Genomic DNA, 12,274 nt, shown 5'->3' with positions numbered 1-12,274 from the left:
TTTCGGACCCGATCGCTGACTAATAATGCGACTCTTATTTTTGGTGCGGACGTGCCTAGTACGAAACTGTTCCCATTTACTAGGCATATAGTTCAGTCGGAAAAGGGGGGTATCGTGCACCCTCGGAAATCAATTTCTAATCAACGTTTCTAGGTCAGAAAAAATGCGTAAAAAACGATTTGCTATATTAAAAAATTTAAAAAATGTCCCACGTATTGTTTTTATGCAAATTAGTGCCGCCATTACCGAAAAATCTATATGTAACTATATCTCAGCCAATATTGCTGATAACTGAACAAACTAGGTGCCTAAACCCATGTTTTCAAGGTCAGAGATCACAAAACTATTCTGGAAGGGACCACATGTGTCTGTGGCATAGGAATATGCAAATGAGTGCCGCTAATACCGGAAAATCATGTTTTTGGCATATCTCGGCCAATATAGCACATTACTACACCAGTAAGGTGTCTAAACCCACGTTTTGAGGGTCAAGTATCATAAGAACACCATTCACGAAGTAACTATGTGGGTCTTTGGCATGAAAATATGTAAATTATAAAGTGTCGGTTTATCAGATATTTGATTTTTAGCCAATATCTCGGCCAATATTGCACATAACTACTCAAGTAAGGTGTCTAAACCCATGTTTTGAGGGTCAGGTATCATTAGAAAACCATTCACGAAGTAACTATGTGTGTCCTTGGCAGGTAAATATGTAAATTCTAAAGTGTCGATTTATCAGAAATTTGATTTTTAGCCAATATCTCGGCCAATATTGCAGCTAATGTTGACAGAAGGGTTTTTGATAAGCAATAATGATCAAAGTTTATTTTCAGCCATCATATTCAAAATAAACTGTAATATTGGCTGAAATTGAATACAATTTGGCTAAAAATCATTTTTTTGATAAACCGGCAATTTAGAATTAACATATTTTCATGCCAAAGACACACAAAGTTACTTCGTGAATGGTCTTCTAATGATACCTGACCCTCAAAACATGGGTTTAGACACCTTACTTGTGTAGTTAAGTGCAATATTGGCCGAGATATTGGCTAAAAATCAAATATCTGATAAATCGACACTTTAGAATTTACATATTTTAATGTAAAGACACACATAGTTACTTCGTGAATGGTCTTCTAATGATACTTGACCCTCAAAACATGGGTTTAGACACCTTACTGGTGTAGTTATGTGCTATATTGGCCGAGATATGCCAAAAACATGATTTTCCGGTAATAGCGGCACTAATTTGCATATTCCTATGCCACAGACACATGTGGTCACTTCCAGAATAGTTTTATTGTGATCTCTGACCTTGAAAACATGGGTTTAGACACCTAGTTCGTTCAGTTATCAGCAATATTGGCTGAGATATAGTTACAAATATATTTTTCGGTAATGGCGGCACTAATTTGCATAAAAACAATACGTGGGACATTTTTTGAATTTTTTAACATAGCAAATCGTTTTCTACGCATTTTTTCTGACCTAGCAACGTTGATTAGAAATTGATTTCCGAGGGTGCACGATACCCCCCTTTTCCGACTAAACTAATAGGCAAAATACACTCAAGTACAGTATAGCTAACATGTGATAACCTTTTGTAATATTGGATGTACTTTGACCTTGTTAAGTTCCCGCGACAAGCCCTACACGATAACAAAACAAGCTGATTTACCCGATCATAGATCGAGTATATAGGGCGTATTTTAAAATGTGGGGAGTAATGTAAATGGGGGATTTAGTTGAGAAGACATGCAGTTATAGAAATGCAAAAGATAGAAAATCAATAACCCTATTAACTGATTAGGCAAGGAGATTATCAATATCATGTAACAGTAATTCAAAGTCAATTCAAAGCTTCAGAAATTCACTTCCAAGCTTTGTTAATGTTGGGAAGTGTAAATATCTGGGAAGATTGGTTTTGGAAGAGTGACTGGTGTTCAGCAAAAATGAAATCTTAAGAAATATTGCCAAGTTGTCAATATATATATGTACATGTCTCCGGGGGTACCTGCATTCACGGTGTTGCAGCTAAAGACCAATCTGGGCACGCTATCAATTATATCACGAAGAGGCACCCTTCAATGGCGAAAGCATGTGCTAGAGCTATTGTTCCGATAAACCGTCAGGGGCAATACTTTGTACAATAGTGTGCAGAGTGGTTTCACCATTGAAGGGAGTCTCGTGAAAGTTTACAGGCATGCACGTGCAATTTAGGGGGCTCTTTGAACCCAAAAAATAGTCTGTCCGTCGATCTGTGATAAATCACGATACGCGATATCGCGTCGAGGAAGGGATTTGAATTCCGCGTTTCTGAGATTATTATGACGGTAACGTTGTAATCGAGGAGTATGTTATAAAATTATCACCGTAACGCGTTATCGAGGAAGGGATTATCGTTAAATTCCGCGTTTCTGTGATCACGGTAACGCGTTAACAAGTTGAATTCCGCATTTCTGTGATAAATTATCACGGTAACGCGATATCAAGGAAGGGATTATCGTTGAATTCCGCGTTTCTTTGGATTGTCTATCTATCTTCGTGGTTCAATACAACCACGTACGGCCGGGATCTATCACTGGACACGAGAAGCCCACGAACATTGAAGGCGGTGCGGCAATAGAGAGCGCTGCGGCTGGCGTGGAAATTTATTGATGCCTTGATTTATTGATGCAGCAGTTTATAATTACAATTACTGCTTGATCTAACAAAAAATCTGCTAAATCATCCAGAATTAGCCTACACTAAACATTAAAAACAATTGTACTCATATATAGATGTTATACGATTTTCTCTTTGAAAAGCAAAAAAGAAATAAAATGTAAAAAAAAAAAATAATAATCATAAAATTTTCTGTAAAACAATGAGCAGGTTAATATTTAAAAAACAAAATGGCCGCGTGTCTAGCCTAGCTTCCATTAAGTTATCTCAACGTTAGGAACATGCCTGCCTATCCCCGCTAGTAAAGTATTCAAGGGTTTGTTTAAAGTGATTGAAGCATGTTCAAAATAAAATCTGCTATATTTTTTTAATAAGATCGCCGATTTTACAGAATTCTGCTAACAATCTGGTACGAATTTCCTTATGCTCTATAGATTTTTTGCCGGATTCGCTTTTTTTCTTCAAGCAGTCTGATGTCAAGTCCAGCCGAAAATCGGTTAAAAATCTTGTGCGGTACAAATGTACACCATTTTCGTCTGCTCATTTTTTTTAACCAGATCCCTCGTCCAATTAAATTGGCTAGATTGACGAGAAGACGTCACCAACATACCTCTGACCAATGAGAGACAGGCCACGCGAGCCACGCGTGCTACGTCACGGATACTTCCTGGAACGCCCTCCCATCCTATAAAAAATAGGGCATTTTTTTCCTGAAACTGATGCTACTCCATCTGGAAATGAAGACTATTCCATCATATTTTTTTCTTTTTCTGTAATTGACAATTTCCATACGTGATGAAATTGTTGGCATTATGTTTTATATGTATAAGTGGAGAAATTTAGAATGCGGAGAAATACACACTGAATACTTCGGCCCAAGGCAGTGCAAAGACCAGTACGGAGCAACAGCCAGTGATATAAAACATGACACTTTTCACCTCCATATCATTACGCCATGGAAATTACCGAGAACGGGGCCGGGTCAACGGACACTGTACTGGCGCAGGCAGCTCGCAATGTCTTCCCGCTATTTTTGGTCAGTCACCAAAAATTGCCTCAAATTTCACAAGCACTAACCTCCGAGTCTGCCGTCCAGCTTCAAGCCTCCAACGCGGAAACGTGTACATCATACCATGGAGTCTTCACGGGCGCAAAAAAACATCAAATTTGGACGCTTGGAGTCTTGCAAATCGACCAGAAAACCGAACTCATGTACGGGGTCACTGCAAAGCTTCGACGCAGACATGTTGCGTCGTCGTCACCCATATTGAAAGACTGACTTGAACTTTGCTGTAGGCCTACAGAACTTGTCATTACTTTTGTTTTAAAGAACTGAACTGGACTTCGCAAAGCATTCCTTTGAATGCTCATTTTGTGCTGAACTGAACTGAATGGACACAGGAATTTTTGTGAACTCATAATTTTGTCGAATGATCTGAATGACGTTTTTGGAAAATACTGAAGTCAAGCTTTTGGAGTTCGTCGGGGTAAGTCCAACTTTAATTAAGGAACTATCGAGGTGAGTGAAAATTTATCTTCTCCTCCCGTCACACAGAACAAAAAGTAGAAAAAGCGTCCCAATATTCTGCACTTTGAGCAATATGGTATATGATATATCCGCCTGCATTTTAGACTTCATTTCGAAGAAAGGTGGATCCAGAAAATATTCATTCTTTTCTTTGACTTTGATCCTTGAATCGTATTTAAGTAAACAAAAATGTAGTGTTATCTGCAATAAGCATAATGTATTGCATTCTGTACATGAGGTTGTATTTTGCATTGTTGAATATTGTGCGATAAAATTCGGCAATTCTCTTTAATTAGCTAAAGAAAATTGGAATATCGACAAGCACGAAATAATCATGTGTGTTTGTTGCCAACGAAATCGCGTCCATTTTAGTCTACATTGAGTTAGTCTTTTTCATTGCTGAATAACCTATTGTACGTTGAAATTCCATTCCTGTAGGCGAAAGCCCTTTTAATTTAAAGTTATTAGCATGTGAATACCTGCCAATTTGTTTGTCAAAATCATACATGCACATGCCTTTTGGTGCATTGCGCATTTCATGCATTGTGTCAAAAGCTAGCTCGTGGTGGAGTCTGCACATGAGCCGCTCGCGGCCGGCGCAGTGTGGGCGTGGTAATAGATTCCGGTGATTCTTATTGGTTGAAAAGTTGAAAGGCCGCGCTCGCGGTATGCGGCCAGGTGCACCGTTTTTGCTACACTTTTAAAGACATTCCAGCAAGGCAGGGGCTTATAGGGATTTACTCAAAAGTTGGAGTAAACATGTTTAGATTTTCGTTGGAGGGTTCCTTGGAATTTGGATTGCCTCTTTGTTATCATTGTATTAAAATTACAGGTTTAAAACTTACCAGAACAAAATAGTTTCGAACTTTTATGTAATTATTTAATGATGAAATGAAAAACCTGAACACCATAAAGGAGTCAACAACGGAGCCAACGGATTTTATCATAAACCTGAATTTATTTAATGTAAGCACACTATTTTGAGAATTATAGGGCGGTATTCCAATGGACCAAAATCAATTTTTTTTTTGGACAATGTATCCACGGATCTCAAATTTGTATAAATTGCTCAAAATAATTAACTTTACACCATTAGCTTCAGGGTAACTTGTATACTATAAATACTACTATAAGTTCAAGAGGACAGCAGAAGAAAAATATTGAGAGCTGAATGATTATGATTATGATTGTATAAATAGAGATGTTATAACAGATAGCCGACGGAATTATTTGAAACTCAAATGAATTGGAGAAGACCTGTTGTTGCGATCGAGACCAGCGAGATTCGACGTTTGGAAGAAGGCAAATAAGGCAAAGTTATGATTGTATTAAATGAATGCTTACGGTTCAGGTTAAGGCGTAGGATTGAGGTGGGGTAGGTTGGGGTATAGGCACATAGCGCGCGTAGGCAGCCGAGCACACCAGCAGCAGCGTAAGGGAGCTTGACCTGGCACAGCCATGGTGTAAAAATTATCTTATAAAAATATTTTAACAAAACAATTTAAAAATTACCTTTTCGGGGCACAGTAAAAATCGTCGGGCAAATCGTAGCCTGATCCTTACAAAAAAAATAACGGTAGTCAATTAAAAATGTGCATCGAGGTAGTGCATCGTAATGGAAAAATACAATGTTATCAATATTAGAAAATTTCTTTTTAATATCAATGTTGGTTTTTGAAATAAGTAGACACACGTTACTGAGCTCTAAGCTTACATGGGTTGATGAGCATCCGTCATTTAAAAAAAAAATAGGAGGACATCGTTGGGGTAGTTTTCGCGATATTATAATTGTATGTATGATATCGTCTTCCCAAGAAAGTGTTCTTGGTGATATCTTGTAGGTGAGATGCCGTCTTCCCGAGAAAAAAATATTTCCCGGGTTGATGATATCTTGTAAATAAGACATCGTCTTCCCGAGATAATGTCATCACGGGTAGGTGATATCTTGTTTGTAGGGTGAGATGTTGTCTTCTCGAGAAAAAAAATTTCTGGTCGATGATATCTTGTAGGTGAAATATCCTCTTCCCAAAAAGAAAACATTTCTCGGGTTGAAGATATCGTGTAGGTCAGATGTCATCTTCTCGAGAACAAAAATATCTCCGGTGGATGATGTCTTGTAGGTTAGATATCGTTTTTCCGAGATAATATTTCATCACGGATTGGTGATATCTTTTAGGTGAGATGTCGTCTTCTCGAGGAAATAAAATATTTCTCGGGTTGATTATATCTTTTGGGTGAGATGTTATCTTCTCGAGAAAATGAAATACTTCTCGGGTTGATGGTATCTTGTAAGATATCGTCTTCCTGAGAAGATTATTCACTGGTTGACGATATCTTAATTTTCATATTTTCCGATACCAAATCAGTTAATTATTTCATTAAAACGGATGATAGATGTCTACCTTCCGTGATAAAAAAAATATGATTTTATCAACTCATAGCTACTACGGAGCTCTTTTAAATATAATTATTGTAAAAAAAATTAGTCCTTTACTGAATCAAAATCATTAAAACAGCTTTTCTAACTGGAAAATAAAATGAAAATGTATGTCCGAAGTTTAAATCTTAAGTTCAGAAAAACTCGATGAGGTTTCCTGTTTTGAGGGATATCAATGAATAAAAATTAAGGCAAAGCTAAATATGTAGCCAAAAAAATTACAAAACTTAAAGTGCATAAAAAGCAGGTGGTAATAAAATAATAATACATCAATAAATAAAATTTTAAGAAGCTTTAGCGTGCTGCAAAAAGCGAGCAAATTGCAGCTTGCGAGACAATTAGGAACTTTGGGAATCGGGGAGGGAACGAACGTATTTAATTTATACCAACGCTATCCTGACAATGCCTTTGTGCATTGGCAATAATAACGCCAGTTGAAGTATGAAGAAAATTAAGTTTTAACGTTTGGGATTTTATTTGAATAATACAAACTGAAGAATCAGCGATGAAGACGGACCCTCGGAGATGTTATCATATCAACAGAAATCAATGTCAATGGCATTGCCTGCGGTCGCATCACAACCATATTAGTTTGCTGATTATTTTTGTGTAAAGCCGAAGGACTTGCCTTGAAGAAATAATGGTGTAAAGATGTTCACTATGTATTCCTTTTCAAACTTTTGCGAAATAAGTCTGTAAACTGTTGTGTTGAATAATGTCCATTGGAATACCGCCCTCTATAGGTTAAAGTATATGATTGAGAAAGGCGACACCCTTGATGGGTGCTACTATTGAGAAAAGCGACACCATTGATGGGTGATACCATAATCTCACCCTTGATAAGTGCTACTTTTGAGAAATACAACACCCTTAATGTTACCATTGAGAAGGACGACACCCTTGATGGGTGCTACTATATCACCCTTGATGGGTGCTACTATTGAGAAGAACGACACCCTTGATGGGCGCTACACCATGTACTGTATTGATTAACACGACACCCTTGATGGGTGGTACTAAGGCAACACCCTTGATGGGTGCTACTAGTGAGAAGTACGACACCCTTGATGGGTGCTACACGACACCCTTGATGGATGGTACTAAGGCAACACCCTTGATGGGGTGCTACTATTGAGACGAACGACACCCTTGATGGGTGCTACTATTGATTAACACAACACCCTTGATGGGTGATCGAGAAAGACCTCACCCTTGATGGGTGCTTCTATTGATTAACACGACACCCTTGATGGGTGCTACTATTGATTAACACAACACCCTTGATGGGTGATCGAGAAAGACCTCACCCTTGATGGGTGCTTCTATTGAGAAATACGACACCCTTGATGGGTGATTCTATTGATAAAGACGATACTCTTAATGGATACTTTTATTGAGAAATATAACAACCTTGATGGGTGCTACATTGCCAACAAATTAATTCAGTATAGAATTATTAATGTATAAAGTTGTAAAACCAGTAAGAGATTATGTTTTGTAGAGAAGACAAAGAGAGTTAAAGATAATAATTATATTTTCCAAGGAACCTCTCCGCACGATTACTAGTTCAACAGACACAATCTTACCAAGCACCTGATGGGAAAGGAATAAAAATCCCGCCTCTTGGATGAAATAATTTGTTTCTTAATGCCAACGTTTTTGGGTGTCAGTAATGTATGATTCCAAAAATAATCACGTATTCGAAATGAGCACTAGCGCGCTCTCGGTTTGATTGAAAACGTCTTTCAAAAAAGATAAACGTATACAATTAAGAGGCAAAAATCTTCAAAGGAAAAATAAATCAATGAGGAGAAATTCTAGAAGCGTAAAAGAGAAATCGAAAAAAAAAAACACCCTAACTGTCAATCATTTTGTTCGATAAGAGTAGGCGATGGATATCGACTTGCGGGTATATTAAAACAGCAAATGTATCGTTCGTTAACGATTACGAGTGAGTTCGTGTTGAGTTTGAGCGCGAACAAAGTTAGCGTCAATCATTAGATCTTGTCAAGCATTTGTCAATCATTTGACCGATTTGTGTATCGGAAGAAAATAAGACATGAACCTGCGTTTATTGATTAAAACAACAAATATATCGTTCGTTCACGATTAACGAGTTCGCATTGAGTTCGAGTGCGATCAAAGTTAGCGTCAATCATTAGATCTTGTCAAGCATTTGTCAATCATTTGACCGATTTGTGTATCGGAAGAAAATAAGACGATGAACCTGCGTTTATTGATTAAAACAAAAAATGTATCGTTCGTTCACTATTTACGAGTTCGTGTTGAGTTCGAGTGCGAACAAAGTTAGCGTCAATCATTAATTCTCGTCAAGCATTTGTCAATCATTTGACCGATTAGTGTATAGGAAGAAAATAAGACGGTGTATATCGACCTGCAGGTATATTAAACCAACAAATGTATCGTTCGTTGATTACGAGTTCGTGTTTGAGTTCAAGTGCGAACCAAGTTCATGTTCGAGCTCAAGTGCCAACAAAGTTAAAAGAGTACAAGTAACGTACAAGAACGAAATATGTACACAACTACGAGTGTCTGCAGAATAATTGATAGGGCCATGTGAAATTATGATTGGGCCATGCATGTGTATGATTGGGCCAACTGCAGCCCCTGCTATCTAGGAAGGATTTTTATGTCGAAATCATGATGGGGCCATGTGTAGTAAATCGTTCTGTTTCTCTTCCAATTTGCACCATCTGTACATTTTTTGTTTAATCATGTCTACTGCTTGACATTTAAAGACAATGATTGTGAGCTGTAGTAGGGTCAATGTTTGTACGGAATATTTTTTCCGTTTGTAACAATTCGTGTTAGATATTTAGGGCCATGTGTACGAATCAAACTTTTTGAAATTCTAGTCGCGTCTATCATACATTTTCTCGTCGTTCCATATTGATTGTCATTGTGAAAAAAATCCTAGGGCCATGTGTACAAAACTGTCATTGCCGTTTTGAAGATATTTCTGCCAAACCCAATTTTTCTTGCGTTATCTTCTGTACTTATATGTGACAGATTATTTACAGGATTCCAGGGCCATGTGAACATGTCTTACTTTGTTTTTGTAAAAAGATCTTTCCAATTTATTATGCGAAATTATTTAGGGCCATGTGAAGTAGTGTAGAGATCTTCTATTCCTCCGTTCTGTAGAAATTTCTGCAATTTTCTTAAAACCTGCTTGTGCATTCATCCCGTCTTGAGTGCGAATCGTCGTGTAATATACTCTAGGGTCATATGTGTTAAATATCCATAGCCATTTTGAAGCTTAAAAAAAGCTCAAATGTTGGATCTAAGTTTTCTTGTATACTCTGTATATTCCTCAACTGTTGTAACTTCACCGTAGTTAATGGAGTGAATACTCTATAGGGCCATGTTTAAGAATTTACTATTTGTCCATGTGACAAAAATTTTCTTGGAGATCTATTGTTAAAAAAAACTCTACATGTATACTATAGGGCCATGTGCAGATCTTACAGATACATCGAAACATATGTAGCGGTCGTGAAACGTAATCAGAATGATGGTTTCAACGACTCCACGATTATTTTGTGACATGAAATAGTCTCTGATCCTTGTCGAAATGTGTCTTATGGACATGAAGTATTGTTTGTGATTTGTTCTTCCATAATATCCGATTGGCAAAGATCGATAATTGCCTTTTGTGTTAGGGCCATTGTGTCAATTTTGTTTATTGTAAATCAGGTGTAATACAGGTGTAATGACACCTGTAGCGTCGGATACACCTTGTAATCGCTCTGTAAAGTGTATAGCCTGAATTTACAGGATGAAACAATGTGCATGAATTAATTTAACAACCACAACACCAGTGGAGGATTTGATTGATGGTACATTTGAATTCTGATAAGTCCGATCACAGCTGGTCGGCAATGTGAATGTTGTTTCCCTTTGAACCGCATTGCGCGTCAGTGGATGCGCGTTGCTTTGCGCAAACTGGAATATCATCCTCGTGAGCAGTAGGCCAAATTATCTATTTGACTAAGTTTTCTTTCTCAACGGTTGAATCAATTACAGTGGTCAGGTAAGGGCCACTAATTGGATTATTTTCACTGTCTGTATGTAAGATACTTTGCATCCAAGTAGGCTTAGAGATCTAAGTAGCGTAGACCTAAATTAAGTTTCCCTTTTTTCCTCTATGGTTGTATCTTTATAGTGGTCAGGTAAGGACTACTATTACGTTTCCTTCTCTTTATACCACAGCACTGGTCACAAATTTGATCAGGAATCCACTGTACATTGTATTTACAAAACCTAGCTCCGCTAGGAAGACTTCTTTTATTTTCAGCAACTTGCAATTAGATTAGGAGGACCGGCAAGCCAGAGTGCTCATGCCAGGAGCTGCTGATACGGAGGAACCGGAAGCAGGGAGGAGGAACACCGGATGACTGAAGACCCTGCTTGCCGGGCATCCCATTACTGATTTCCCAGGTAAAAATATTAATGTTATTTTCCTTTCGAACAATGTCTTAGGGTGGTTTAAATTGTTCTGATTATTTTGTCTGCGATTAATGATACCTTATTTTTTTTTAATACGATAAATCTAGAGGAAAATAAATTTAATGTGAAATTAATAATCACTTAACAACTTCACAAAAGAAGAGCAACAGGCGCATTATTGTCCCGCACACATTTTCTTACATGTGTTCCTTCTAATCTTCTGGCAGAGATGATCGACGGTCTGCAAGATGAGATGTCATTCCGGACGAAGATACGACTTCTGAATCCCAAGGAACCGGAAGCACGGAGGAGGACCGACGGAAGGACTGATGAGTTGCAGAGCAAGTCTTCACCAATTCTTGATGTAATTTAGCAAAAGGGATTTAGATGTAGGCCTATTTTTCATTTATTCATTTTCTATTTTTGTCTTAGTCTTCGGGAAGTGGCATATCGAACTTTTTATGACAATCTTTTCACCGATAGTTGGTTGTGCTTCGAATGTGAAATGTAATATAATAAAAAGGGCCTATTTCTGTTATCTTTGCAGATTCCTCTTGTTTCATGTAAGCAGCAGAGACGATAACGGAGTGCAGTTGTTCACAAAGGCAAGGACACGAATTTTAGCATCACTCGACTGAGTTTTACAGTAGCTCCTGAAAAGTTCCCAAGTCCGTTTCTAAATGGACGCCCCGCGCACAAAAAGATAATTCAGATGGGTATTCAATGGGGTAGGAAAACATGGCATCAAGTGGATTTGGGTTTGATAGTGTTTCATTAGGAATCCCTGAAATTTGTTTCAAAGAATGTAATCGAAATAATTGTATATCATGAGAGATGATAATTTATTTCAGTGCCGTTCGAAACTGCTATACCACTGGCAGGCCTCCACGTACATGTACATGTACATGTAATAAACGCGTGTGGGGGATATATCCATTGATCTACACGTACACACACTCTCAGTGTAGTACTAGTGGAGTAATGTATGGAGATCAATGGAGTAATCGCGCGATGGGAACTAGACTATTCGATTGTTGGGCAAACCGGTTTACATTGCTACCTGACTATACTATTGTGTTTCTTCTGCAAAAATATTGCACTGCGTACCTGCGTTTGCGGAGCACAACATTCTTCAGCAGTCCCCGCAGCATTGTTTAGATTGTGGCCGT

General features: G+C 37.9%; 1 long non-coding RNA gene across 2 annotated transcripts; it reads left to right on the top strand.

The window, feature by feature from the left end:
- The first annotated feature begins 8,284 nt into the window (after positions 1-8,284).
- On the top strand, positions 8,285-12,271 carry LOC119737230. Of its 2 annotated transcripts, none has more exons than XR_005272355.1 (3): positions 8,285-11,096; positions 11,333-11,494; positions 11,653-12,271. It is a non-coding gene; the product is annotated as an uncharacterized LOC119737230 (long non-coding RNA). The 2 variants fall into 2 exon arrangements; XR_005272354.1 differs by having other exon boundaries at positions 8,286-11,096; positions 11,333-11,469.
- The last annotated feature ends 3 nt before the right edge of the window (positions 12,272-12,274 follow it).

The sequence above is a fragment of the Patiria miniata genome, unplaced genomic scaffold (assembly GCF_015706575.1).
Source record: "Patiria miniata isolate m_02_andy unplaced genomic scaffold, ASM1570657v1 HiC_scaffold_3, whole genome shotgun sequence".
NCBI classification, from domain to species: Eukaryota; Metazoa; Echinodermata; class Asteroidea; order Valvatida; family Asterinidae; genus Patiria; species Patiria miniata.
Note: the sequence above shows the minus strand (reverse complement) of the source record. Positions and strands in the feature narration are given on the sequence as shown.